Here is a 20,289-nt window from a genome sequence, read left to right as displayed (position 1 = left end):
ACTAGGGTCAGATTATGCGACACAATTTCCTGGAGGTGCAAACTATGTGCTTCTTTGTTTAATACAAGGACACAATTGCTGGAACGCTGTCATTTGCGTCATAGTATTTTGTCAGTGAGTTTTCATGTCTGTATGATGATTGTGTTTGCACATTTCAGTCTGTAAATGGACTAGAAATTCATTTAACACGGTCACATACCAAGACAGTGGTAGGAAGTGAAAGTCAGTTGGGAGCTGTGTCTTTTTATCTGCCCATTGTGTGGGTTCAAGCAACCCTTTAATGTTAAAATAGCCCTCAGTCATTTAAGGGCGTATCTAAAACAAAATGAGATGGTGGAATGTCCATTCAAAAAAAATAAATGTCAGCACCATACTAATGTATATACCTCTTTCAATGCCCGCAAAAGTTGGAGTCATCCCGACTTTGTTGCCTCCGAATTTTAAGGAAGAGGTTTTTTTGTTTGTTTTTTTTTTGTGGTAAGAATATATTTGGTGAAGCGGTTTGCAGTGATTGAATGTGCCTATGAACTTCTTAAACTGGATATATTTGTTCACAAAGGTGACTTTTTTTTGTCTTGTATTTGATAGGAAGTGGTGCGGTGCGTCGTCTCCACAAATCCAAAGCATATGCAGGCGCTACGAACCGGAGCAAGGGTAAGATAAAAAAATAAAAATAAAATAGGCTGCATGCATTCTGCTGTGTGAAAGCACATATATGCTTTCTCTGAACTATTTTCATTTTATTTTCACAGACTGAGCTCACCTCGCAACGAGGCAGTTACTTCTTATTTGGTGGGAGCTCTGGCTGCAAGTCTGGATGTGCACTTGTATTCTTGTCCTGTTCATCATGTCTGCTGTTTCTCTCCCTCTACCATTCTGAAGTCTTTCTTCTTCAGTTGTCTCTTCTCTCTCTCTCTTTTGTTTTTTTTTTTTTGGGGGGGGGGATTTTCTCCCCAATTGTATCCGGCCAATTACCCTACTCAAGCGGTCCCAATCTGCTCCACTCCCTCTGCTGATCCGGGGAGGGCTGCAGACTACCACATGCCTCCTCCAATACATGTGGAGTCGCCAGCCGCTTCTTTTCACCTGGCAGTGAGGAGTTTCGCCAGGGGGACGTAGCGCATGGGAGAATCACGCTATTCCCCATCAGTTCTCCCTCCCTCCCAAATAGGCACCCTCAACTGACCAGAGGAGCCGTTAGTACAGCGACCAGGACACATACCCACATCCGACTTCCCACCCGCAGACACAGCCAGTTGTGTCTGTAGGGACGCCTGACCAAGCCGGAGGTAACACGGGGATTCGAACCCCGTGTTGGTAGGCAACGGAATAGACCACTATGCCGCTCAGATGCCCTCTTCTCTCTTTTATGTTTCGCTTTTACCCCTCCTCTCCTCTGTCGTTTCCTACATTCCCCAACAAGCATATCGTTTCCATTAGCACCCTGTGAAGGCGCAGCACCAGTGGTGGTCGTTGTTAGCCCGAGCCTCAACCAATCCGGTATGTCATTCCTGGTCTTCTCAGTCCGCTGATGATTTGGCAGAATTTTATGTCGGATGCCCTTCCTGACACAATCACTAACCTTATGGACGGGGGCACAGGTAAAGCGCTGGATGCCATCCCAATATTCATGGATTTACACCCACGCCTCTCGCCTTTTTTTACTTCTACTTTCGGCTGCTCCCATTTGGGGTCGCCACAGTGGGTCCTCCATTTCCATTTCTTCCTGTCCTCTGCATCCTCCTCTGTCACACCAGCCAATATATATGTATGTGTTTCTATATTTATTTTCCAATAAATGTATATAAAGTTGAGAAATACTAACATTGGTCAGTGCCTTCATTACAGTACATCCAAATGGACAGACACAAACTCCAGCCAACGCTGAATAAAAGAAAACAAATTATTTTCAACTCTGAATAAATGTGAACTCCTCCACTATTGGAAAACAAAAGTCACTTAACAATTTAGGAGAACACTTGAAAGTTCCCTGAACTGAGTGCGCGCGGTCATCTCCACACATGGACTTGAACTTTCAGCAACGCAGGTTTATACGATCCAGCGGCATCCAGTCCAATCTCGGCACTACATCAAATGAAAACTAACAATATACTTGTACACAGTCCTTTTCAGTTAGATCAGTGATTTATCCTGCATACTTCAGCATGATATTTATCACAAGATATCTATTTTTTTTTCCAGTAGACCTCATGTACCTCACAATGCAGTCGACGCGCTCATTGACCGGCCGGGGGGGGGGGGGGGTATTGATTTTAAGGAGACAATGCTCTCTTAAAAGCGCTTAAGGGCAGGCTTGTACAACAAAGATGCTTGGCAAAAACAAGCACACAAAATACACACATATAATCCGAAACCCCACAAGCATCACAACCCCCCCCCCCAAAAAAAACAACCCCCAAACAACAAAACAAACAGTGTGCAAATACAACCTGACGTTATTTTTCGGTTACATTAGTAGCTGTATTGTGGCAATACGTGGTGCATGGAGCGGTACTGATTGTGTTTACAGCTGCCGGAAGCAAGGCAGACTGTACTAACAGCAGACAACATGGACTTTTGGAGGGGCATCACGGTTGATTATAATGTCTCATGAGCACGACGGCACCTTTGAGGGGGTGTCTGAGTGGATTGTGGGGTCTCCGTCCTTTCGCAACCAGGAGCTCGTCAACCTGTATGCCACACTTCAGGCAAGACTGGCTGCTAATCCGAAGTACACGGCTACACGTCACAGACGTCTGCACATTGGACCACATTCGGAAAGAATGCCACCGAATGCATGTGACCCAGAGGTGGAGATGCACCGGTCCGCATTTTTCACTTCCGATTCTGATACCTGAATTTGGATAACTACCGATACTTACTGATACCAGAGCTCTTTTTTTTCTTGAATATTATCATTATTATTATTATTATTGTCGTCTTTGTGTTGTTGTTGTGTGTAAGGTTACATGAGGCTGTAGTAAACCACACAACATTTCTTGTTAAAAGAGCGAAAAGCATTAGAATTAAATTTATTCTAAAGCATTTTATTTGAACTGTTGATTAAGTAAGCTTCACAAACAGGTGTAGGAGTGCAAATTGCAATGGCAACTCCTTTAATGTGTTAATTGGCTTAAAGGGTCAAACTGCTTTTTTTTCCTCCAAATTACCCGAAATAACTCATTTTTTTACAAAAAGATCCATCCTGTAGTTATTTCACGTTGAAATGCCAGGGTGATTTATGTTTTTTTGTTGGTGAAAGACATAAAACAACTTTGACTAAATAGTGATCTGTAGAACCAAGTGGAAATCCGTTGTTCCTGACGAACTCGGTGTTCAGGTGTCTGGTGACATAATCCCCGTCTAGCCTGACAGCACTGACCCTGTTCCCTGAAACCTTTACCCACGTGTACTGTCTGTCCGTTAAATCAACCTGTGACAGTAACCTGGATCAAGTGATGGAAGACTGTAAATGTGCTTCTTCGCTTGTTCTGTCCTGTTGTTACTCGTCAATATCGAGAGTCAGGAGAAGGAGGACGAGGATGTTACCATCCTCTTCCTCCTTTTCCTGGCTCTCGGGTTTAGGAGACTCCAGGTTTACATTTCGTGGGGTTTCACTTGTTTCCCCACAGCCATCGTCCTTGTTACTCCCCCAGCCCCCCCCCCCGCTTCAGTTGCCTGGCTTCCACATCCTTCACTTCCTGCTCTCTATGCAGGCAAGTGAAGTACTTGTGTCCCACACGCCCCACACTCAAAACACTTCATACTACTTGAACTTACTTAAACCAGTTTGGCTCTGGGCTTAAAATTGCATGATTAAAAGCATCAGACTGTGGAATCTGGATCAGTCGTGGATAGATCCAGACTGAACTTCAGTCCCGACATTCGATGAGTGAATTACATCAGTATCGACACCCAATACCGATGTTGGATCGGATCGGCCCCAACTCTACCCAGAGGCGGCAAAAAGACATTACAAGGCTCATCTGATGCCCACTTTGAAAGCTACTGGCCAGGCCAGTAGTTGTTTTTCTTGATTTCTTTTGTTTTTCTTTGTTTTGACAATAACGACAGAGAATAAAATATAAAGATTGTATATTAGATATTTAATCTGACCAGTGAATTGACACTGCGACGGACTGGTGCGGTTGAATCAGAGCTGTTTGCTGGTATTCAGCACAGCAACTAAAAATCTCCTTTTCTGTTTTTTTTTGTGTGTTTATGTCCCTTTACATTTGCTTTTTGAGAAGCGTTGTTTTTCAATAAAGCTTTTCAACATGTTCCTCGCAAATGCCCTCCCTTACATAAATGATTATTCATGTGTAGCCCATAGGATGACAATAACATCACTATATACAACATATCACGTGAATATATATAGTCTTCAATAACTGCAGTAATTTTTACTTAGGCTTACTAATTATACACAAACTTAAAATTAAGGGCGTCTGGGCGGTGTTGCGTTCTATTCCGTTGACTACCAACACGGGGATCGGCGGTTTGAATCCCCGCGTTACCTCCGGCTCGGTCGGGCGTCCCTGCAGACACAATTGGCCGTGTCTGCAGGTGGGAAGCCAAATGTGGGTATGTGTCCTGGTCGCTGCACTAGCGCCTCCTCTGGTCGGTCGGGGCGCCTGTTCAGGGGGGAGGGGGAACGCATGTGGTAGTCTGCAGCCCTCCCCGGATCGGCAGAGGGGGTGGAGCAATGACTGGGATGGCTCAGAAGAGTGAGGTAATTAGCCAGATACAATTGGGGAGAAAAAAAGGGGGGGGGACCCTTAAAATTAATTAATTTAATTGTTATTATTGTTGTAAGGGAGGATTTACCCAACCCCCTGTTAAAGGGTTTTTTTGTTTTACGGAGGAGTTCCTTATCCGATGAGAGGGTCTAAGGACAGTTGTGTTGCTGTAAAGCCCACTGAGGCAAATTTGTAATTTGTGATATTGGGCTATACAAATAAAATTGACTTGACTTGACTACCCAAGCCTGTATTTTATTGGGCCAGGGGTTGACCAATAGCAACAGATCTACCAACCAATCACGAGTGAATTTTCATTTCAATGTCTGTGGTTTCATCCAATGAATGTCTGAGTGAGGCTAGCCAGGCCAGGATTCACTGCTATTCAGATGCTAATTAAGAGTCATTCACACCTTCCTCCTTGCCCCCCACACCCCCGCAGAGAGAGCCCCCCCCCCGGGTGCGTTCTCGACAATTTATGACACAGGCGAACGCGGACTTCACAGGCTGTAAACAGCCGTTAACTGCCGGGATTTAGTGAGGTTTGCAAGCATTCACGGGGCCGAAAATCCGGTTTTCCATGCAGTGACTTTCATAAATGGCCACCGCTGTCTCCAGGGGTGTTGAATGCGGCGCCTAACAAACAGCGTGTGCCTTGACTTTGGCTCATCAGGTGGAGCAGACAGACAGCTGTGAATCCTGTTGGATACAAATAGCCTCCCCCATATTGAAGCGATCCGCCTGGCTTCTCAGAAAGTGTTTGTAGGAATCTTGCAAAGGCGAAGAGGTGACGGTCTGGTTGGCTGGCAGGCAGGCGGGCCCTGAGATAGAGGCCTCAAATGTGGGTTGTGTTCCCTGGGTTGTGTTGTGTTTTGTCTTCTTGACCCATGTCCAGGTTGGGCTTCCTCCAGCTGTCCCCTGGAGGTCCTCTCGCTGTTTCACATCTGGAGTCCTCCATGGTGCCATGGCTGGCCGCCTGGCCCCACTGACCCTTTGTTTGTGTGTACATTAGGGAGAGAGGGAGCTAAATAGAGAGATAATGGTGTAGAGGGATTAACACACACACACTCACACATACACATGCACAGATAGCACATGGATCACGTGTCAGACATTTTGTTAATGTATTCTGTCTGTGCCGCCCTTTACAGTCCATTGACTTCCCCTTGTTATTGCCCCGTGTGCACGTGTGTATCTGGGTTTGTGTGTTTTATATTTGTAACGAAGTGTGTGTGTGTGTGTGTGTGTGTGTACTGAGTACAAGCCTGTTGGCCAGCCCTTATCTTACTGATGGGGATTAGGTGACCGAAGTCAACCCTTGGCCTCCCCTACCCTCTCTGCCTGCTGGTGTTCCTCCCCTACCAACTCCACAGCTTGTCGCTTAAGCATGTCCACTATGCAACTGTAAAATCCCAATCTGTATTTCACCAAGACGTTTCGTGTGCCATAAAGCTCAAGCGGACAACATTTTATATCATTGAATTGCTACACGAGGACCTTTTTTCCCCCCTCCTCCTCTTTGTATTCTAGCAAATCAAGTTTATTTGTGCAGCCCTAAATCACATTTATAGTCGGAGAGGGCCTCGCACAATGAAATCAGGTAGATCCAGAGGACAACAGTGGACAACGCTGTCTATCCTTGGGGTATGTGTCAGTATTTTGTGAATGTCACCAATGTAAGGAAGGCAGGCTCCTGTAGATTTAATGTGCTAAGTGATCCAAATGACTCTCGTTCTGCACAGACCAATGGCATGAATGAGACAAAGTCTTTTCCTAATGCAAGCAAACAGTAAGTTGAATACACCGTGACGACGCCCGTCCTTCAGTCACAGGGCTGTGCGTCTCGATCCCAATTTAATACCAGTGCCCGAAATGGATTTGGGATCAATTTCAAAAAATTTGGGCATTCCAAGTGCCAATTATGCAACTGATTTTTATTCTTTTAAATGAATGATCGATTAGTGGGCCATTTCTGCCGGATAAAGTCATCATATTATGCAAAGAAATAAAGACACCCATCCCACGCCGCGTTAGCCAGACGCACACAACCACAAGCAAGCGCACATAAAATCTATAAAACATTTGGAGGACCATTGGCAGATGAAGTACATCATGTGCAGTTTTCTGGCTTCAGTCATTGCTTTTCTGTAGATGAGGTGTGTGTGTGTGTGTGTGTGTGTGTGTGTGTGTGGGTATAGGTCCTGTGATACTGCTCCATTAGAGAGAGGCAGAGCTGACTACTGTGCCAATGAATTTGAGTCAGAGCTTCTACTCTGTAGAATTGAAGGAGAGGAAGAGAATTAGAGGGAGAGAGAGAGGAAAATGGAGAGAGGGAGACAAAGTGAGAGTAGAAAATGGGTCAAACATCTGACAGCCAGGCATTCTTTTTTTCTGAGATGGGTGTCAAGACATTATCCAATCATTCCCCTTTCCCGCTCCCCCCCCCTCTCTCTCCCTCGCCTTACTTTTCCTGGTTAAGAGGTTGTGCGAAGAGAGGGGAGAGTTATTATGCTTGACATGCCTGCAGAGAATGGGCCCCAGTTTGGAATGGGCCCAGTTGATCAATCTCCATATTGGCCCTCTTACAGTACTCTGTGTGTGTGTGTGTGTGTGCGTGTGTGTGTGTGCCCGTGCACATGCGTAACAGCTAAGCTCTCAAACTCTGCAAACCAGCAGATTACTCTCAAAGTATGTGCGAATGAAATGATTCAGTTTCAAGGTCCATGTGGACAGGACTTAGTCTATACACACAGCCATGTGGGAACAATGAACTGGATTAGACTAGGAGTTAGAGTAAACACAATACATGCTATGCAACTCGCCAGCAGGGTCAAGCTAGAGAAATTTAAGGTTATTCTTCTGGTGATCTCGATGTAGATTCCTCTGTATAAGTGCTGCAGCTAAACGGATGAAATGTAAAAGTGGGGGGAAAAAAACCAAAACCCTGTTGCAGGCAAGCCTGGGGCCCTTACGCCTGGTGCATAGAAAATGTGCCACTGCAGCCTATAATCTGTGCAGCAGAGACCTCTCATTTGCATACCCCCAAGCATGCTTGTTTGCCCTATGTTTCACATGCACATGCAGACACACACACACGTTTCGATTCACACTTAAGGCTTTAATGTAACTTTAGGTGATTTCCATAATATGCAAACAGATGGATGTGATTCAGCTGGTGGTTTGGCAAAGTCTCTCAGTGCCTGGCGACACTTCCTGTTTGAAACCTGTCACTGGCAGCGAAAGTGTGGAGCCAACTCTTGTCAGAAAAATTCCCAGTCACATTCCTATACTCGGAGACAGATTTCAGCTTTCAGCCAGTGTACCCCTCTTGTATTGTTTCACCAGTGGTGCACCACTACAACAAAAACAACACAGCTGCTGAGCTGTAACATTAGGTTGAGATTAACCCATGTTATTCGACCTAACTTGTCAGTAAAAACACAGATGAATGGAGGCCAGGTGTTGAGAATTATGGTCTTCACTGTAGCCCTGCAACATGAAGTCGCAAAGTAAACATTGTGGATACCATTTTAATCTCTTCTTTTGTGCACGGTGCGCTTTTATTTTTGAAATGATTTGGTCCTATACGAAGCTTTTGACGAAGATGCCTGTCGCGAGTGTTGTAAGATCGTTAAAACAAGCGTTTTTTGTCCGTACTTGAGAATGTCATCTTGCAGCTAGGATTCTCCTCAATGCAAAAAGAAGTTCTTACATTTTTTCAATCACCGTGTACAAGCATCCGTATCCTCGAGAGTCTGGTCTGGAGCCCCGGGAAACCACTCTGTTAGACCTATTTGGTAAGAGTAATAGCTATGGAATCGGCTTCAGTAAATTAGGGATGAAATGCCTTGGCTTGAAGAGTAGCAGTTAAATTGAGGACCCTGTGGCGGTTTGGTTTTCTTATTCTTGGCCTGGTAGAATTAGCAGATAGGTATAGGATAGCTGTATTTATAATGACTTTTACTGCCAACAGTACCACAGAACATCCGTAATCTCCCACTGCTAAAAGCAGATGATTATAGCAGGGGATCATAGGCAAACAGAACCAGATAAATAATCCATTATAACACCGGCCACAAGCGGGGGGCTCATGTTTTTCATTTCTTGTTATTGTCATCATGTGGGCTTGGTCAGGTGAACAGCTGTACATGGGGTTTAAGGAAAAACTCATTTTCTTTAACGTCTTTAAAATGTTGCTGCAGGGCACATACCTTAAGCCTTTGGTGACCATCTGCCATACTTAGAAATCATTCTCAGATCTACAGCGGAGTCCAAAAAGACTGATCCGCAGATCTGCTTGTTTTCATCATTTCCATTAAAAAACTACTAACCCAAACCTTTTCCTCAGCAAGATTACTTTTTTCTCACAAGTCAAAACATTTTGTGGAAATGAAAGGAAATGTTTGTTTCGTACCAGCCTTTCACTTCCTTTTATTTGCATCAGTGTCGTACGATATATTCTTGAATAAGAAACCACATTTGTTTAAAATTTTGTAGTAGTTTTCGATGAACGGTGAAAACGAATATAATGTTGCCGAGACTTGATTCATATATTGTGAGCGAGCGACACAAGAGATGGGGGCTGTTCGGCGTTATGGGTGGGGCGGTGACCTGTAAAAAGATGAGAAATGCTGAATCTTTTGGGTGATATGGGCGAGACATCACCTGGCAATAGCCAATCATATTCAAGCATCTCACTTCTTATCTATCACGCTGGTACAACAAACCGAATTTTGGTTTCCACTTCCCATCCATCCATCCATTATCCGAAGTCGGGTCACGTGAGGCTGGAGCCTATCCCAGCAGTCATTGGGTGGCAGGTGGGGAGATACCCTGGATTAGGCCGCCAGGCCATCACAGGGCCGACACATTCACACCTAGGGACAGTTTTAGTATGGCCGATTCACCTGACCTACATGTCTTTGGACTGTGGGAGGAAACCGGAGCACTTTGCAGTTCCCACTAAAACAAAATTGGACTGGAAGCTCATGAATTCCCATTTTTTTGTACAATTTTCTGCTCATTTTTCCCCCCTCAATTAAAGCATGGAATACCAAGAAAGAGGTAATTCAAACACTAAAGAATTTACAAATTACGTATGAAGTCCCTATTTAGCTGTTACCAAAGATGTTGTAAGCACATTGGCGCTACTTGGAGGAACCAAAAAAATAAAAAAGTGAGGACACGGCCACAAGCTGTCAACTCCAGCAGCTTCAGCGATACATTGCCTTGTGTCCGAACAAAGCTCACGGGCTTTCCTTCACTGTCATGTGAAAGGAAGCCCCCATGTGAATGTGAACTGCACTCTTACTGGCTCATACTTTGGCTTTGTGCAGAATGAAGTGCAGGGGAGGACTTGGGTGCATGCAGGATTAACCCTCCCTCTATGCACCTGGCCCTCTTATCTTTCGTGCCTGTGCCGATGCATATTTATCCTCACCCGAGTGGCCGCACGCTGACTCGGTATATGGATTAACATAGGAATCAGATGCAAGGCCACACCGAACAGCCATAATTGGAAACTGGCTGGTTAACACAGACTAGTGGTGCCGTTAGAAGCAATATTCAACATCACTCATGAAGGCAGCAGCGGAGAGAATTGGCAGCGCTGCTGCTGTTATCTCTCACTCTATTAGTGGTGCATCTGGAAATATGTTCAGGTTTTTTAGGTACAGTGCTCTGGTGCAACTTACATCCATCATTTGACAAAGCCCACAGATGTATATTCACTCAGTGGATTTCAGAGAATGGAATAATTATTGCATTTCCTACGGCGTACCTTGTCCAAAATCGGACTTTTCCTTTGGTAGCGCTTAACAGCCCTCGCTGCCAATATAATGGAGGAAGTACTTTGGAATGTACATGTTTGGAAGTGTGCTGACTTCAGGAAGCAACAGATATGAGCACTATTGTATTTGCGTACCCCTTATAATATAGTAATGCAGGAAGTGGGAAAAGACGTAAATTGCCGACAATGGCATCCAGTGTCAGTTTGGATGATCCACTGTGCATTTAATTGGTAGTACACAACAATTGTATTGTAGAGGACATCACGCAGTTCCAAAATTACCCTACAGGAGTACGTTTTTTTTTCATACCAAGGGTCAATTTTGTACATGTTCACTGTGTGTGTGTGTGTCGGCCCTGTGATGGACTGGCGGCCTGTCCAGGGTGTCTCCCCGCCTGCCGCCCAATGACTGCTGGGATAGGCGCCAGCATTTCCCACAACCCTGAGAGCAGGATAAGCGGTTTGGATAATGGATGGATGGATGGAGTAAGTTTTTTTTCTTTGTGAAACCTTCCTGTAAACTGCAGTGGCATTATAATCTTCTACTTGTACACCATTGCAGATAACTCATACTGAAACCTTTTGGATACAGCAAATGGCAAAATCACAAGTTCTGAAAACCCTGAATCAAAGTGAACCTTGAACATGACTCACAGAGGTTGTATCAGAATGTCAGTGATTGGTAGGAAAGCAGCTGTGAGACCAAATCTGATATTAAAAGGCCAAGCGGCTAAGAGAAATTAAAATGCGTGCACCTATAGAGTCTGTGCACATTTGTGTGTGTGTGTGTGTGTGTGTGTGCGTGCGCGCACACATGCACGTGTGTGGGAGTGTGCATGGGAAGGGAAATGTTTCATTATGTCCCCGGTGCAAGATAGGAACGGCCTTTTGCACACTTCTTGCCAAGACGGGCAGAAAAGCAAAGAATGTCAGGGAGCGACTTGGTGACGGCGGATTGCTGAATGTCATGAGATAATCCAAATACCCAGGAGTACGCACTGGTGGGGTGTTCGCTATGTGCGCTTGTGTTACCATCTGTGCACCCTTCTATTTTAACGTGTGCATTTCCAGCAGTGTTTGTGTGGGTGTGTTGCAGAAGAATGACTGATAGGGACCATTATTCAGCGTGCCTCTGCTCTAATCGTGTGATTTGATGCAGTGTAGTAGGTTTGGTATTTGAAAGATTCGATATTGTTCAACTTAATCCTTTTGAATTTGATGTCCGACGTATGATAATTTACTCTTCAGCAGCAGTCGTACATCAAGGCAGATGTGCTCATACTTTTATGTTTAGTTGAAATGCTTGAGAAATCGCTTGAAGGGCTGCTTCAGAATTTTAGTCTCCGTCAGTTTTTTCAAGCACAATCCTATTTTCTACTTGCCACTGATGTTGTCGAGTGGTAGATTTAATTTCTCCGTTCATCTAGGATCTTGTAATTCATAGTGGACACGGCTCCTGCTTTCTAGCTATGGTACAATGGAGGACGATTCTTGTTTTTTGTTTTTTGTTTTTTTTTGGATCCCCCCTGAATTGTTCCCAGCCAATTACCCCACTCTTCCGAGCCGTCCCACTTGCTGCTCCACCCCCTCTTCTGATCCGGGGAGGGCTGCAGGCTACCACATGCCTCCTCTGATACATGTGGAGTCACCAGCCGCTTCTTTTCACCTGACAGTGAGCACTTTCGCCAGGGGGATGTAGCACGTGGGAGGATCCCTACCCAGACGCAATGGAGGACAATTCTTACTCGGGCAGCATGACTCAGGGGGTAGAGCAGGTTGTCTAGTAATCGGAAGGTCACTGGTTCGATCCCTGGCTGCTGCAGAGAGTATGTCGAAGTGTCCTTGAGCAAGGCACTGAACCCTTAATTGCTCCTGATGAGCAGGTTGGCACCTTGCATGGCAGCCTCCACCGTCAGTGTATGAATGTGTTTGTGAATGGGTGAATGTGAGGCAAACACTGTAAAGAGTGTTGAGTGGTCGGTAGACTAGAAAAGCGCTTTATAAATGCAGTCCATTTACCATTTTATTCAGTTCAAAAAAGCTGTGTACTTGCATCGCACTGTAGCTGGGACACAGACAAGGTTGACTATACATTGTTCATTATACGTTGTATGTTGCTCCCTGTGTGTTGATTCAGACAGCGTACACATTTAAATCACAGACCCCAGATGAACGCTGCTAGCAAAAATGGACGATAAGCCACCAGCAAAACGGCTGAAATATGCCACTAATTTATTTCCACAATGTTCAATTTGAAAAAAAAAAGGTCAATTTAATTGTATTGAATAGTCAAAACTATAGGAGACCATGCATTTAGCAGTTGTGGATTTGCAATGTTTGTCGCTTTGTTTTCTCTCTCTCTCTCTCTCTCTCTCTCTCTCTCTCTCTCTCTCTCTCTCTCTCTCTCTCTCTCTCTCTCTCTCTCTCTCTCTCTCTCTCTCTCACACACACACACACACACACACACACACAGCTGGTTATGGGTTGATTCCATTACTGGGGATTGTTTTTTAGTTTTCCAATACAACTATTTTACAGATATTTGCTATTTACTGTTAGTACTTTTATTTCCTGATTAAAACTTAGCCGATCGGGTTTAGTGTTCCTGTATTTTAGTTTCAATTGTTAGACTGAGCAAGGTTATGTACTTCAGCTGTGCAAAACAACGCCCACTGTTTTGTAAGAGGAACAGAAAGTTGTATTGCAAAAAATAGATTTATCAGAAACTACGATCTCCCATTTTTAACAGCTGAATATTTACTCCCTGGATAGATAATCATTTGATGAGGATCCACTCCCCCAAAAGATAACTGTTTATCACCGTTTACTCCGGGGTCACAGTTTACTCAGGTTTTGACAGGTTTTCTATCACCCACCTCTCTATGGCTGATGCGGTTAGGTTAACAGGTATGCAGGATGGATGGATGTGATAATAAAACTTACAGATAGGCTGCAGTGAGTAGAAGCCAGGAATAAACTTGGAAATTATGAACTGTGTCATTTTAAATGTCAAGGACAAGGTTGTCGAACATTCATGTTTTTCAGCACCTCACTACTTTACGTACATATTCACATCTGGAAACACTAGCACGGCCGTAGTGTTGTGTTGCTGGTTATTGAGCTGCTGCTGTGGAGCAATTTAGGCATGAGTGCGTTGCTCATGGGCACCCTGGCTGTAGTTTTTTAGGGACGAGTGTTACCTTTAAATTTTTGATCGGGGTCCAGGGATTCCTCCTGGCAACGTCACAGTCAAAAACTCCCTTTCTGGCGTCCGCGTAGCGTAGCGGTCTATTCCGTTGCCTTCCAACACAGAGGTCGCCGGTTCGAATCCCCATGTTACCTCCAGCTTGGTTGGCGTCCCTACAGACCCAAATGGCCATGTCTGCGGGTGGGAAGCCGGATGTGGGTTTGTGTCCTGGTTGCTGCACTAGCGCCTCCTCTGGTTGGTCAGGGCGCCTGTTTGGGGGGGTGGGGGAACTGGGGGGAATAGCGTGATCCTCCCACGCGCAATGTCCCCCTGGTGAAACTCACCACTGTCAGGTGAAAAGAAGCGGCTGGCGACTCCACATGTATCGGAGGAGGCATGTGGTAGTCTGCAGCCCTCCCCGGATCGGGGATGATTGACTGGGACGGCTCGGAAGAGTGGGGTAATTGGCCAGATACAATTGGGGAGAAAAAGGGGGGGGGGACTCCCTTACTATGAATAGTAGAGGTGCATGGAGTCAACTTAGCGAAGCTGTGCTGTTGATATTGCCTGGAATCGTCAACTATTAGATTAGCACCCTAGCTGCCAATAATAACAGCCCTAGGTGTGGTGGTGTATGGTGTAGCAGTTGTCGCCAAAGCAGTGATAAATGAATACATCAAGAACAGAAACCCCTGCAACACATTCATAAATAAACTGTATTTTTGGCATGTTGAAAGTCTGCTAAGTTTCATGCTGTGATCTCCCTTTGATTCTGTTGGCTAGCCTAAGCCGTAGGTTAGACACCTCATTTGGCAAAAGGATTAGGCCGGTAAGCCTTTTAGCGGTAAGCTGGTCACATGAAAATCTAGCGCCGGTTAACATAGACAAGAAAGCCTCGTACCTCCCTCAGGGATTTTCCGCTAACCTTAACCTTTAAACTCCTCCCATGTCGTCCCTGCCGCGGTGGAACATGCATGGATCATTGGCCATGGGGATTTTCTAGTATTGAGCTGTGGCTAGCTGTTGGATTCAACTAGCTCAAGTCTCCCTATATCACCCTTTAAGCCCACAGATGTGAGGGGAATCATGGCTTGTCTTTTCTCATTACAGACTGTGGTGAAGCCTATATTGGGATGTATGCTGGTAACACACTGACGTTTCAGCGTTGAACGGAGGACTACAGGCCACTGACGTAAGTGATAAACCCGACTCTTTTTCTATCCATACTGTACCTATTAAAAAAAACTCCCAAAGCCTTACTTGCCCAGTGGCTTGATGCTGCCATGCTGTGCAATACCCCACACTAATGCCAAACACACGACCAATAAGATTTGCGTGTCCGGTCACCGTGATACCTCTGTAGTGCCACAGAGTTGAAGGCTAGCAGGGCGGAGGGCTGGTGTTATTTTTTTCATGCCGGAACGCAGTGTCTCATTCCCACAGATGTAGCTATCAGGTTTGGTTTCACCGGGAGGCTTCGCTGACTCCATGTACATTAGCACACTGACATGACTGCCTGCTTTCCACACTGATATGCCTGAGGGGGCTGATCAATAAATCTAAAAAAAATCAACATCCAAAAATGGATTACTGCAATAACCAATCCCAAAACACTGTTTGGGGGGTTTTTCATAGAGGGGAAGGTGTTTCAAATAGCTCCCCAGACAAACTTGTTTTGCACTGCACAGACTACATCGCCTACAAATCACGTCGCTTGTCAGAAACAATCTCTCGTTTTCTTCGTTCTGGACAAATCCTTAACATTAACATTCCTTCTCCCCCACACACAAGCGAGCAGTTTTTGAAGCAGCGTATCATAATTCATATTGCAGGAGCAACACTGAGCCAGAAAATAAGATAATGATTTATTTTTTTTGGTCAATGTCACGCAGCCCTTGCGTCTATACAGTACACGCTTCTCCAAGTCCGGGGCTTCTCTGTGTTGGCACGATCCTCCCCGCCACCTCCTGTAGTTGGGGCAAATATGTCCACACCCCACCAGTTCATGTGGAGGACAGAGAAATCATTCAGGGCTGACAGGCGGATAAACCAACGCACTGATATTGGCGTGGTACGACAACAGGTGAGCAGGGCCAATTTTTTTACGACCGCTGGCAGGTGGCCAGCGTAGCCTAGCCTCTCACAGTTTGTGGGCCCTGTGACATAGCAGCCAGAAATCTTCCAGGGAAGAAGCATGCATCTTGCACAACGTGGAACTCTCATTCCCTCACTCAGTTCCCTGCTGTGGAAATCCAACCTTTTACCTCTCAGTGTTCACACGCCGCTGAATGGTGGCGGGGTTGCCTTTACAGCGATATGCATTTGTTTTCCAACATACCATGTCGTGCAACAACCGACGTGAGGGCGTTGAGAGTGGTTTCAATTGTTTTGATGTGGTGCACAGCACAATGTCAGGTTACCGACTAGCCTAGTTTTCCCGCAAGCGCATGAATCAGACAGCAGTTCAAGGTGAACCTAGCCAGACAGTAGGCTCAGTCCAGAGAGATGAGAAGCGAGCGCGGTCGCAGTGACGACACATGTCCCTCCGTGCACAGCTCAGATGGCAGAGGAAGCGAGCGAGGGCAAGTAAGAGTACGCCGTGCCCCCCCCGCCCATCTGTCACACTTGGCAGGAGAGTTGTCCGTTCCCTCTGGCTCGCCGTGAAGCTGGAAACCCACTGGTGCCGCAGCGCCGTCAAGTGCTTCGCGCGTAGGAAGCGTCGCGCTTCAGCACGTGAAGACCACACACAGCTTGGAAAAACGGGAGCTGGGAAGTACAAAACAGCCTTTTTCCCCTGGAAAAAAAAACAAAACGTATTTTTTCAGGGGTAGCGAGGCTGGAAATAGGATAGTGCCATGAAGTGTCGCGTTGACGAGCGCTGGCGCGTGCCCAGCCACCATCCATGTGGGGCTGTACATAGAAAATAATAGGGGCGGCTGCTTTGACGCACGCCCGGTGTATTTTGGCCTTGAGACCGCGCACATACACACACACACGATTACAACCGCAAACAAACTTACGAAACCCTCAGAGAAACACAATCATGTACATACACACATGCAACCACATAGTCAGACAAATGAATACAAACACACGTGCACACATAGAGATTTTGACACACATACTTTTGTTTACGTAAAAAAAAATTTTTTTTTAAATGGTGGGGCATGCTTTGAGCTGTTCTGGCTGTTTTCCTGTGTTGCGGAGTCCTGGGATCCATAAACTAGGATAGCCCAAGTGTGACTAGGCTGGGAGCCAGTTGTTGAATTGCCTGGTTCTCCAGCAGTTTGACTCACCACCTGGCTGGTTAATCCCAGTATGCACTTTTGGACAAGGCCCATACTAAACCTCACTCCTAATTTGGAGAACAGATTTTTTTTTCTTCAGATGGCCCTTTAAACCCTTGTCCAAACTTACAGGAGAAAAAAAAATAATAACACAAACAAACAAAAACCTCTATTGCCATATGCACTGCTGCAGGGTTGCAATGGTGTTTAGGATTAAGCAATGCAACTAAACACATATGAAGCATGTATATTTGAATTCTGTCGATGTTTGTTTATGACATTTTGATAAGCAATATTTTTTTAAGAATCAATGAAAATAACCAGTCTTGTTGGGTTTTTTTTTTCTATTAAGTCTAGACAGGATACATACAGCAGTGCCCATCGAACATTAGCACGCAACGAAGTCTATAATTGATTTGAAACGATGTTTATGCTGCTAAATGACATTTCCTGGAACTCAGGGAACAATGGCTGACTAATGAAGTTTGGAGCTTGATTTATTGACGTATATATACTGTTATGGGTGGCACACTTATTGATAGTGTAGCCGAGAGGCCTGGGCTGGTCCGGCCACACAGTACTGGAGATGTGAGTCCATAATGCAGGACTCTACAGGGCGAGTATTTCACTTGAATTCGCCCCCAAAAATAGATATGTGTGAACCGGAAAAGTAATTTACGAGCATGCACGCGTGCACACACACACACATGCACACACATACGGTGCTCCTTGACTGTGCTGCTAAATTTCTTTGTGTGCTCCTAAATTTTTTTCATTAAGGAGCACGTGTACTCCTTGGGAATAAAAAGTTAGCGTAGAGCCCTGCAACGCACAGGGTTTTTTTTTCCCTTCCGAGTAAAGAGCAAGTGTTTTATTGCCGAGCAGGGTAAAGTGTTGATACGGTGTCGGAGTGTGTGGTTTTCATTGACAGCTCTGTCTTTCACAGAGAGGAAGTGGTTTCACCTCTGCTAAAGTAAAGCACAGAGCGTTTCTCCTTTATAACTCCTCCAGCCTTACTCTGTGTTCATTCATCCTTAATTACTCATAGCAGCAGATCTGTTTGAGAACGGGCGCTGTTTGGGGTGAACAGGAGGTTCTTGGGCAAATGAGCGAAAACAGTTGGCCGAAACGCGAGGATGTTTGGAGCGCAACGTTAAGTAATATCACTCCTTATTATGATAACTTCAGCCTCTGGGCTCTGTTTGTGTTCTAACTGGAGTTGACTTGTGCTACGTGGTCCAAGGGTCGGTTTCAGGTCAGGACGTTGTTTAGAAATTGTCTGCAGACTCAGGAGAGGAATGAGAGAAGGGAGAGGGACAAAGATGGGTTGTGTTTTCACCTCCAGAGAACCCCTGTTAAATGTACCGGTGGACTTTTCCACTGAAATTTCTGTTTTAAATCCACCGAGGCACTAATTCTCGGTCGCTTTGATTCACTGTCCTCAATGCTTCCAATTCCAGCGACACCCTCAAAGCCAGTTTGGGGCTTCTGTAGAATATAAACAAGAGTAAGTGAGGTGTGACGTGGCGGGGACTAATTGTCTTGGTTGGTAAAACGGAGCCGAGTTGCTTCGACCCAGTGCAGGAGGTTGTGTACTTGATGCCTTGGAGGCTCTAACTCCTCTAAATCTAAGCCACTAATAACATTGTCACTTCCTGTTTTGACTAGCTTTGTAAAGGACAAAAACAGTTGTACGCCAAGGATAATAAAGGCTTGACTTGGACTCTGCTATGGGAAATATCTTAAGTGTTGAATTGCATCAGATGTGGGTGTGCACTTAGACACAGCCAAAGTTTGGCTTAGCCTAGAGACAGATAAATGACTATGATTTAGGGCTGGGCGATGTGGACAAAATCTAATATCACAATATTTTTGACCGAATATCTCGATATCTTTATTTTGACAATATTGTAGAGATGATGATTGGTGCTCTCATAAAACATTTGTACAATGACATTTTTTGATAAACACTCATCAGTAATGTGGATATGATGTTCAGACAGGTAAGGACATATCTTTAACAGCTAGAACAGTCAAATAAGTTCAGAAAATTGCATCGCTTTACTGTAATGCAGTCTTTAAAACCAGGAAAAGACAACTCTTAGGTCATATCACAGTATTACAATATCCAACATCCCAGATGATATCTAGTCTCATATCACTACTACTATGACTATGATAACTACTACTACTACTACTACTTCTTCTTTTTCTTCTTCTTCTTCTCCTCCTCCTCAGGGCTCACCACAGTGGGTTTTACAGATTGGTACCATGTGAGTCTCATATCACGATATTGATATAATATCAATATATGATCCAAACTTTACGTGTCACATAAGAATTTTAATTAAGACCTGAAATAAGGCGGGCTCTAAAGTTGTTAAAGCCCACCTTATTTTTTCTTGTAATAATTGAAATTGGTAAAACTCCTGTGGTTATGATTTTTTTTCTCATAACATTCAGCTCAAAGTGCAAACCAGCTGCCCATGTGCTACAATCACGATGGCAATTAACCCCACAAGGCCCCTCCGGCACCCTCTCCATTTCCGCTTAGGAAAAAAAAAAGAAGTTCATGTTTCCACATCAAAAGGAAGTTGTTCACAACCTTGGGGCACCCTAAACAGAGACCTCTCCCTGAACTGGCAACATCCATTGTTAAACTGAGGCTTTGGTGCTGACTAATTAAGGCGAATCATTAAATGCTAAACTGGAGAATAGTTGACGCTATTGCCATTGGAATTTTGCATAGTAAACGAGGCTGCAATCAACATATCCCATGAAGTGGTTTCCAAACCAGGAAATATGGCGTCTTTAAATTGCCGCAATTGCTTGGTGCTTCAAGCAGGCCTTTTTGCAATTAGGGTCCAGAATTCCCTATTCCAGAGAGAAGAAAATCTTGCAGAGCTTTCAGTGTGTCGAAAATGCCTGACAGTGATTCATTACTGCCCCTTAACATGCAGTAAAAAAAAAAAACAGGGACTGGGTTTCACTTGGGAGACTTGACTCTTGTTTTGAAGTTGCCTCAGTTCAAAGCGTGGGCCACCATGCTCCCATGCCCGGTCTGTTGTGCCGACAGGTCGTGAAACATATTTCTCGTGCTGGTGTGCTGTGCATTTGATCACTCGGATGCGACTCTGCATCTCGGGCCGTGTTACAGAGGAAGGTGCCGGGGACCGACACTGACTGAGGTGGGTTGTGACGGTGGCTCACAGCTGCAACATGTGACCTTCTCTGGCAGGGTCAGGGGGGAGAGCAGCTTGCTGAAAATGTTGGATTCGTCCACCCAGT

The 20,289-nt window shown here is 45.1% G+C and overlaps 1 long non-coding RNA gene across 1 annotated transcript in view; it reads left to right on the top strand.

Annotated features, from left to right (window-relative positions):
- LOC130128047 (uncharacterized) overlaps nucleotides 1-20,289 on the top strand; it is an 86,565-nt gene that overhangs the window by 22,312 nt on the left and 43,964 nt on the right. The window contains exon 2 of the long non-coding RNA XR_008811865.1: nucleotides 14,825-14,906. This is a non-coding gene — a long non-coding RNA (uncharacterized LOC130128047). The remainder of the gene's footprint in view (nucleotides 1-14,824; nucleotides 14,907-20,289) is intronic.

This window comes from Lampris incognitus, chromosome 17 (assembly GCF_029633865.1).
Source record: "Lampris incognitus isolate fLamInc1 chromosome 17, fLamInc1.hap2, whole genome shotgun sequence".
NCBI classification, from domain to species: Eukaryota; Metazoa; Chordata; class Actinopteri; order Lampriformes; family Lampridae; genus Lampris; species Lampris incognitus.
This window is presented reverse-complemented; position numbering and strand designations above follow the sequence as displayed.